Below are 10854 nucleotides of genomic sequence, written 5' to 3'. Positions count from 1 at the left end.
GGTGGAAATCAGGAGTTTGGTTTTGAATATGTTAAGTTTAAGATGTCTGAAAAACAGCTATGTGGAGATGTTTCTTTCAGCAGGAGGCTTAACAAACAACAGCTGTGGTAGCGGTTACTTTTCATCACCTTGACATTCAGTGACATAAATCCCTGGAAGTTGGAACCTGCTAACATCTGTCTCAGAACACAGAATCCATATCCACCAAAAACGACTCAAATTTAGCTTCCCTTTCTATATAAACTCTAATATTCATTCAATTTGGTTCTCATTCTTCTTTTGGCTTTGCTTATTGTCCTTTAACATCCTGAACTCAAAGGACTGAATTAGAAAACTCAAAGACCTTCTGTCTCCATTGCCAATTCTACCAGCCCATCCAGTCACTGAACACGTATTCACTAAGCACTTACTCTACGTGTCAAAATCAAGTCTCCATTGCCCAGAGTGGTGACCTTAACAATGCCTCTTATATTGGTGTGTCCTCCTTTGTCTCATTCTCCCAACTTCCTCACACCTGTCTGAGGATCTTGATCTCGGGCTTTGCTTTTGAAGAACATAAAGTGTGTCGTTCAAGCAACAGTCAGCAACGAATTGTTGAAACCATAGTGAACAGTCCCCTTCACCTAGACATGTAAGGACATGTAGGGGTGGCATTTATGGTAGCCACGCAGTGTGTCCTTGTCAGTTAGATCATTGTTCACACTGCATAACATCTCCTCTAGCTTCACATTGTACCCACAGTGATATCCATGACCTCCCTTCCTACAAACACCCTCTCTGTCCACTGCACTTCAGCAATACTGACCTACCTGTGCTTTCTGCTCCTTTAATATGCTCTTCATTTCTATCTCAGGGCCTCTAGACTTGCTATTCCTTGCTGGAATATTCTTCTCCTATGTCTTTTCATATTTCATGCTTTTCAGCGTCAGCTAAAGTGTCAGTCTTTTAGGGAGATCTTCTCTGATGACCCTCACTCTTGTCCCTTGATATGTTTTCATTGGTCACCCAATGCCTAGATAAGTGTCTGCCACACAGATGGACCTTGTAGCAGGTGCATTTAGTGCTGTGCTCACATCCTCTCAGCACTTGCTCTCCATGCTGAAGGTTGCTTTGCAGGTACCTGTGACTGTCCCTGGTTGAAGGTACCTGCAGGCCTCATAAACCAGGTAAGACAGAAATGCCAAGGAGGTAATGTCCTAGAAGCATCTCTCAAATAATGACAGATGGAGGTTATATACAAATAACCTGCTTTCCTTGCCCCTTGGGTCAATTAACTCTGAGGAGTGTAATCACCACTGTCTCCAAGAGTTCCCCAATTGGATTAAGCTCCAGGTGCCCACAGAGATATTGAACCTAATAATGCCATATTTATTCATGCTTTTTATTTTCCCGCCTCACTTCTCCATTTCCTACAGTGTTTCCTGAGATTACCGTCCAACAAATCTACTTGCTCATGGATCATTTTCTCACATTCCCTTATTTCAGGAAAATCTAACCTCAGACAGTTCTCAATAAATGGATGAATAAATGCCCAAGTATTTATACTCAAATAGTACTTACTGTCTGGAAGTCACCAAGAGTTTACTTAATTTATAGTGTCATAGTTTCTTCCCCCTCCCTACTTGTACGTTACATGTTGCATCAGAATGTTTTTAGATTCTATCTCTCACAGGGAAAACATAGAATAACATATGTTAAGCATGTTCACAGTTTGAACTCATTACATGCTTGTTGGTTTGAGAATTTTTGAGTAAGTCCTGGAAGATATTTTTGATGTCACCCTAAACTCTGCTAGTTTGGGAATGATGATGGAGAATGTCTTGTATAAAGATTCATCAGGAAAAAAATAGAATGCATCATTAGAGTCAGAAAATTTCATAACCTTTCATAAACAAAGAACAAGGCCCTAAGCAAAGGGAAAACAGGAAGTGATATGAGGAGGAATTTGTTTACCATGATTTCAACCACACTGGAATTTATTTTTGTCAAGATGAAACTCTGAGTTAATCAACAAGGCTGGGCAAAGCCCTGAGTCCTGGTCTCAGATTCCCAACCAGGAGACTATGAACTCAAGGAATTAGAATAGATTCTGATCTTTCTGGAAATTGCTAAATGCTTCTCAGAAGAGTCTGGAACTTAAAATATTTCCTTTTTGGGAATGTAACATTCCATACAGAGTTTTCAAGAACCTAGCTTTAAACTTCAGAACCAAATTCTGTAGGTCGTTCAACATTTTGTCATCAGCATGACTTAACACCTGGAATATAAATGATCCTCATCAGTTTGTCTCCTCTTATTAGCCTAGTTAAAGAAGGCAGTGGCCTTTCAAACCCATCTCTTGTTTTTTTGATATTTAGAGATAAGGAATAAAACCTTCAACATCTACAATGGCCAGTGTCCCTGGGGACCATGGACAGCAAGAGAGTGTCTTGGGCACCATGGACAACAAGAGTGAGTGTCTTGGTGTCTTGTGGGAGTATGGAGGCAATAAAGTAGGGTTTTTGATTTTTTAGGAAAAGTCAAAAATAAAAATTTTCCCACTTTTAATATTTTATAATTACTGTGTAAAAAATAATCCTCATTCTGAAACTCGATTCTGCACCTCTATTTGGGGGATTTGAGGCTACTTTGACAACATCATAAATGAAAGGGATCCTTTGAGTTGGAAGCACCATCGGAAATCCTGTGCTGAGATCTATTGCCTTGCTCTTTGAAGAGTAGTCTCTGGTCAACTGCATCAGCACAGGATCACCTGGGAACTCATTAGAAACATAGACACTCAGCCCCAAGCAGACCCACTGAGTCAGAACACCTGCTTTCCAAGAAACACCCCAGGTGATTCATATGCACATTAATGTCTGAGAAGTGCTATTTGAATTTGCCTCTTCAGGGGGGAAAAAAATCAGACTTTAAAGACAGCTTCTGCGATTTAAGTTTAATATGGAAAGAGAAGCAAAAGAATATTCCAGAAGTTCCTAGATATCTGCAGTAGTAATCACAAGCAAATGATTGATGAAGATGTGCAATTCCATTTTGGTATACAGTCAGCCCTCCATTCGGGGGTTCCAGCATCCATGGATTCAACTACCCACTGATTGAAAATATTCAGAAAATAAAAAAGCACCTATATTGAATATATATAGACTTTCTTTCCCATGTCATTATTTCTTAAACAAGAGAGCATAACACCTATTTACACAGCATTTACACTATGTTAGGTAGTATAAGTAATCTAGAGATGATTTAAAGGATACAGAAGGATATGCATAGGTTATATGCAAGTACTACCATACCATTTTATCTAAGGAATTTGGGCATATGTAGATGCTGGTATCCACAGGGAGTCCTGGAACCAATTCCCACACAGATTAGAGGGATAACTATACTTGTATATAGTCGGTTGATTGGTGGAGGAATGCGGATGATTAAGGCAACCCCTCTCCATATTTTCAGTCAAAAGTCTGTGTATTTTCGGTCATAATAGGATTTTTACATTTGAGTTATTCAGTCAATAAAGTATATTAAGAGTCTGTGATGTGCACACTGTTGTTCTGAGCATTGTCACCAGGGAGGAAAATGTCACAGCTTCCATCCTCAAAGCATTTAGCATCTCCATGAAAAGATGTACCAAGGGTAGCCTTGGAGACATAAATAGTGTGGGCGTGCACTACGAGAAGACAGAGTTGGCCACATGTCCAATAAAAGCTCTTTGTCATAATCATTCAGCACAGGATTATACTCACATTTTGAAAATCTGAGTGTTTATCTGCTTAATATCCATCTACACTTGCATACTGAAAGCACTATGCTTGCAGGGACTGATATTCATCGGATGATATGCTAATGGCTTACTTCTACATTTGCATACAGCTCTCTGCCCAGGGAAGGAGAGTATAAAATAAAAACTACAGGCAACTTTACACACTTGAGTCATTTTCTGTTACTTTTGTCTTTTGTTAAAAAAGAATATATGTGAAGTTAAACTGACTGAATTTTTAAAGAGAAATCCCTCACTTTGAGAGACCTTCAACATTCCCATCTAAAGGAGAGACTCATAGTAGATATTTCAGGAAGATAGGGAAACAGGCAACTATTTTTGGTTAAGATCAATGTCCTAGTTATTTGTTGAGAGCTTGCCATTCAACAGGTTTTGGGCAAGTGCTGTATCAGAGAGGTTAAGTAACTTGCCAAAAAACACATAGCTATTAAGTGGCAAAAGCAGACTTTGAGCACAGTTCTTCTTGATTACAGAAACTCATTGCTTAATTATTGAGGTATATTGCCTCCTCAGTGCCTGTTAGTCACCCTGTGGAGCTCTACAGAGTCCACAGTCAACAACTATTCTGTCTCATCCCTCCTGAAACAGAACAGAACATATCATTTGATGTTTATTCTGTCTTTTAACTCTCAAAAGAGAATGTCATCAATTATGTCAGTTGTAGTTTCTGTTGGTCATTAAAAAATGTGGAAGTCAACATTTTACTTGTAAAATGCCTTTTTTTGAGACTTACAAAAAACAAACAAACAAACAAAAACCCTATCGATCCTAGTCTTCAAGATTTACCAGCCTGTTTCTGTACTGTATTGCATGGAGAGCATAGTTAATATCATCAGGACAATTCATTTCTTTTATATTTATTTGGTGAAAATGTCAAGCTAATTGGAATGAGATCTTATTCAATTCTACAAGTGTTTATTGACTACCTAATCAAGAAATGCTAAACGGAGTTCTTCAACTTGAAATAAAAGAATGCTAAACAGCAAGACTGTAGCATAAGAAAGAATAAAACTTTTTGCCAATGTTAAATGCATAGACAAACATAGGATATTGTACTACTGTAATAGTGGTGGGCAAATCTCTTTTAATTCTAGTATAATGTTTGAAAGACAAAAGTATTGCAGCTAACTGTAATAACATGAATATACAATGTAAATAGATGTGGATTGTGACATCAATAACTTAAAGCATGGGGAGTGGATGAGTAAAAGTGTAGAGTTGTATGTGATTAAACTTTAGTTGCTATCAGCTTAAAATAAACTCAACAGGGAAGACTGAATACCACAGGGAATCCTTCAGTGTCTCCCTAAGTGGGTACTAGAAAAGACACAGTATGTTAGTTTGCGCTTGATGATCTTAGGAAAGGTTTAAGTAAGGAGAAGTTTGCTTTTAAGTAGAGATTGTTGGAAAACAACTCTGTGATTGATCAGGAGATAATTCTATGACTGAGTATCTTAATAATTCCTGTTTAGAAGGGACAAAAAATTTAATGAGGCTAAGACCATAATTCATAAAGAATCAACAGGGGAAGTGCGGACCAGCTGGAGGCCCAAACATCACCAATGCGTAGACTACTTATGTACCTAATCCTGACTTGTACCCCACATCTCCATGCAAAAAAAAGGTGTATACATAAAAATGAATCAATAGCCATTTATATGAGCCATGAGATAGGGGTATTTGGTCATTTTTGTGGCCTGGAGGATATTTATGCTTTTTTCTGTGCTCACGTGTGATTATAGAGTGATCTTGTTTTTATCTGGATCTATTATCACAGAGTAGGTTTATCTGATCTTGGTATTCTGGGGAATTGCAAATGTTCAATAGGACAGTACAATGATTTAGCTGTGAACACAAGACCAGTTCTTTGACACCAAGGCCAGCTGTCAAGAACTGTTTTTCTCTACCTCATCATGCACTCCAATTTGCAGTGTAAGGAGTTATAGCGGACTAGGTTTTATTCTGGTCCTGCAATTTACCAGCTACTTAGCTTGAGAAGACTTACATAGCAACAGAGTTTTAGTTTCCTTATACGTATAAGCCTTAGTTTCTTTAAATGGGAATAATAAAAACTACCTTGATGGTTTATTGTAGGGATTAAAGAAAATGTAAGTAAATCTCCCAGCATTGCACCTTTCAGATTGTCAGTCCAATTTGATGAATGAGAGAAGATTATCTCTGCTTTAATATCTCTAGTAAAATATCACTCAGCTAAATTTCATATTTACTGAGGACCTGTGACATAACAAGCTGGGTGCTCTGTGACCATGTGACAGTTGTAGTCTGCAAGGTGGTCTTAGTCATGAGAGGATATCACAGGTTCATACTGTGCACTCTTCTCGAAGAGGAGCTTGGGGTCTACCATATATAAAGAGTGACCAAAATACATCTATGCTTCTCGTTTCTCCCTTTAGTTCTGTTCTGCCCATCTCTACATCTCTGGGTTGATGTCCTTATACATTACATGTCAGTTCTCAAAGTTGGGTGCATATTGGCATCACCTGGAGGGTTTTAAAAACCACTAATGTCTAGATTCCACCCCCAGGGATTCTAATTTATTGGTTCTGACTGAAGATATTTAGTAATTGGAATTTTAAACAGTTTCCTAGGTAATTCTAATGGGCAGCAGAGTTTTAGAACTATTGGAATAGATAATGTTTCTCAAAATTTAATGTGCTTATGAGTCACTTAGGGAATCTTGTTAAAATGTGGATTCTTATTAAATTTAAAATATGAAATAAAAATATAGTTCTGAATTAATTTAAAAGTTAAAGCACAGGCCTAGGAGTCTGCATTTCTGGCCAACTCCAAGATGATGTCAATGTTGCTGGTCCAAGGATCACCACACTTTGACTAATAAGGCTAGATACATGCATTCTCACTTAGCCTGTGGAACAGTCTATACAATTTTCAGTGGTGTTTCAGGTGGGATCTTTTGATGGAATAAGCTAGAGGGAAGGAGGAAAAAATGTAGTCATACCGACTTGTGCTTCCACTTTCAAAAGAACACATTTAAGGGTTGGAATTTCTGTATGTATGTTGAGGATCTGTCACTAAGGGTGACTGGAATGTGTGTCTGTAACCATGAAGATCAAGTGCTTATATTCCTGGTTGTGATAAGCCTTCCAAAACAAAGAATCTCAGTTTCAATAATAGGTGGGAGAAGGATGGTCAAGGCAAATTGTTTTTTAAAACTTTATTTTATTTTTAAAACATGGGGTTCAAGTCAGGATTAGGTATATAAGTAGTCTATGTGCAGGTGAATTTTGAGCCTTCAGCTGGTTCTCACTTCCCCTGGTTTAGGACCAGGTACTGTGTTGTTACATGCCACCCCTCTCCTCTGGCAGTGTCCCACGACTGCTGATCCCTCCTTTGTGCTATTGTGATTAATGTTCAGGTCTCACTTATGAATGAGAACATGTGATATTCAGTTTTTTATTTCTGTGATAGATGACTAAGTATGATTATCTCCAACTCCAATCAATTTGCTGCAAAGTCCTTGATTCTACCCTTCTTTATGGCTGCATAATATTTCATTGTGTATATGTATCACATTTTCTTTATCCAGTTCACTTTGATGGGCAGTAGGATTGGTTCCATGTTTTTGCTATTGTGAATACACCTAGAGGAACACAAATGGCTCTACAAAAAAGACACCTGCACATGCATGTTTATTGCTGTACTATTCAAGGTAAGTTTTGTAAGTATGTCTTATGTCTCACATCTCTATACTGTTCAACCTGACCATGCTGTCAAAAGCCAGAGCTTGGAGCCGTACTTTCTGCTGATCTCATCCGAGGGGTTTTGACTCTCAGAATGCTGCCCTCATTACCTGGACAGAGATGTAGAGAAGATTTTAGTGCTGTGGTGTGCTTCCTCCTCCCTTTGAAGAGTCTTTGTAGTGTGGGCCAAGGACTTTGTGAGGTTTAGGTGTTGTCTGTAAGAAAGGACATGTTTTACTTTTTAATGGAGCTTGGAGAAAAATATAGAGCTGTGGATGATGGGATCCATTCAAGGCTTTGCAAGACTCTTTTCTTATGGAAAAGCGTGGACAGGTGAAACAATGAAGATTGCCAAGGGTCTTACTTGGAGTTGTAGAAGGAGATACTAGCTGTGCCCAGATCATCTTCAGACCTCCCACTTGAATAATTTATAAGATGCTTGTTTGGATTTACCTAGGAGGAGCATAGGCCTTGGGTATCAAGTGAAATGGAAGATCCTAAGTATTACAGATAATTATGGAAAAACTAAGAAAGAAAACCTTAGGTGGTGATAAAAGATGTATAAATAAAGGCTGTAAGACCTTTAATGGTTCATTTATGGTTGACAGTTCTAGAAGAATCAGGTACATTTAGAGAAGATATGATGAAGAAGATTGGGTTTTGGATGCACAATCAATTCTGGAAACAAAATTACATATCTTGTTCTTTCCTAATATCTTCTCATCTTAGTCCCTCTCCAGGATTAGGTATGACAGAGATGTCAAAGAAGAGACTGTGCTACTGAGAAGGTCTGTTGTTCATAGGTCAGTGAAGGTGGAAACTAAAACAGAAGTGGAGATCAGAACTTGGCTGTTTGGCCTAGGGCTTTTCTCACTAAACTATGCTGTAATATTTCAAGACAGTGTGAGTAATAGGCAATGCACGTGGGCATTCTCATGTTGTGCAAGGAATAACATTTGAGAAGTTTAGTTTCTGACTGGTCATGACTTTTTCTTCAGCTAACTTCCCCTAGCTAAAAGCAAAGCAATATGTACGTGAAATAGCCATCTAATCTGAGACAAGTGTCAGTTGCTTTTTTTTTTGTGTATCTGCTTCCTACAATCACAAATGCAAGCTTTGACTTGGATTTCAAGCTGGAGGAAATGACTCTGTTTCTAAAGAAAAAGTGATGCTGGAGATTTCATCAGGAAGTGACGCAGAAGACCAAGACAGGTGAGATGGACACTGATGGCAGATATAACTGCCTGGAAAATGCTGTGCCTTGCGTCAGCATTGAATATAGGATTTACATGCCTTTCACATGTGTACTGATGAAAAAATGTGTGCGATCCACTGCACTGAAGGAGTTTTACTATGAGCCATTGGTATTTCTCTGGGAAATGAAGTATTCAAAGAATCTTGTGGATTTGGGCCGGTACTTTTATAGGAGACATAAAGAAATGTGAGCATATCAAGGCACTAAATTCTCAATTTTTATCTGCCCCTCCACACCCTTTAAATCAATTCCCATATCCCGGCAGACAAAATTTTCTGTTATTATAGCCTTTATGTTTTTCATAGTCTTTTTTCATACCCATTGCCAGTTTTCTGGTTCTTACTCAATACACTAAATCTCCTAACTGGTCTCTTCCTGTTTAATGTTTTGAATCGAATCCATCTTGCAAATTGGTACTTGAACATGGTCATAAATTCAAATTGAATTCCCAGTGTCAATGAATGAGAGAGTATGATACAAAAAATGACCTTTTTTTTTTTGAGTTGCATTCTCACTCCATCACCCAGGTTGGAGTGCAGTGGCATGCTCGCAGCTACCCCAGCATTGGTCTGCTGGGCTCCAGCAATCCTTCCGCCTCAGCCTTCCAAGTAATTGGGAACTACAGATGTGAGCTACCACACCTGGCTAATTTTTTTGTTATTGTTGATATTTTACTGTAGAGATGAGGTCTCACCATGTTGCCCAGGCTGGTCTCAAACCCGCAGGCTCAGGCAATTCTCTTGCCTTGGCCTCCCAAAGTGCTGGGATTACAGGCTTGAGAATGACCTCTTATAAGAGATTCTAAGTTATACTTTAAGCTTCTAAAGTGAACCATTGATTTAAAATGATTTTTATAGAACTGATATTTTCTCTATTTTGTTACTTTGTATGTAACTATAGCAACACTTTTTTATTGAAAGTGATTACCCGAGTGCCTGTGAAGACTTGCTTCATGTCTCTGTCATGCAGGGATGCAAGATACAAGCCTTGAGCTTATAAACGAGGCTACTTTGTATGAGGTAGGCCTGGGGTTATGAGGCTCCTCAGTGACTCCATTTTTCAAGTTCTTTCGTCTTCATCTCTGATTCCAGGTCCTCTGATTCCCTCATTCTAATCTCAGAAATGATACCATTCCACAGTTCTTGATACTGAGTTTTCTCTGGAGCCATGGAGTACCTGCTAAACCCTTGCTTCTCAAATTAAAGCTGTCTGTCTGAGACCAGGACACCTCACACATTGCCTTGTGACCTGGGTAAGAAGGGAATAAGTGGGCAGACACTGCAACAAAGTGACTCTGCCATAGGGTGAGATGGTGGGAGAGGCGGTAGCATGAGACTGGGTATAGCTTCAACTCTGAGGGCAAGGGCCTGCCCACCAGGCACACAGCAGTCATCTGTCATCTCTGGTATATGGTTAGTGTCTCACACTGAGAGTCTCTTAATTCTTGGAATATAATTGGATTTTAAGGAATGAGAAATTTCACATTTAAGGAATGTGAAAATATGGTAATTATTAACTGGAAGAAATCTTCATTTGAGACCAGCAAAATAAAAAGGATACATAAGTATTAAAATCAAATATTTAATGCTTAGCCTCAACTTTCCTGTGAGGGATATGAAAACTTTAACATGCACAAAACACTCATAGACAAAGGGAGAAGGAAGATGAGAAGTTCAAGTAGAAATCTGAAAGCCATGGTTTCTACCTTCCAGCTGCCTTCTTTAGGCAATAAAATGTGAGGTATCATTTTTTTCTCTTGACATAGGGCTTATCTAAAGAGTACTTCTATCTTATGTTTCTTTTTAATTTCCCACCCCACCTATCATAGCGTATATACAGATGCTCCTTGACTCACAACAGGGTCACAGTCAGATAAACCCATCATAAGTTGAAAATATAATTAAGTCAAAAATACATTTACTAACCTACAGAACATCATAGCTCAGCTTAGCTTACTTTAAACATGCTCAGAATACTTACATTAGCTTACATCTAACACAAAGCCGATTTCATAACAAAGTGTTGACTATCTCATGCAATTTATTAAATGTTATACTGAAAATGAAAGACAAGATATTTGCGTGGGTACCATCATGAAG

Source organism: Carlito syrichta, unplaced genomic scaffold, assembly GCF_000164805.1.
Source record: "Carlito syrichta isolate Samal-C Ts95f unplaced genomic scaffold, Tarsius_syrichta-2.0.1 Scaffold305159, whole genome shotgun sequence".
Lineage (NCBI taxonomy): Eukaryota > Metazoa > Chordata > Mammalia > Primates > Tarsiidae > Carlito > Carlito syrichta.
This window is presented reverse-complemented; position numbering follows the sequence as displayed.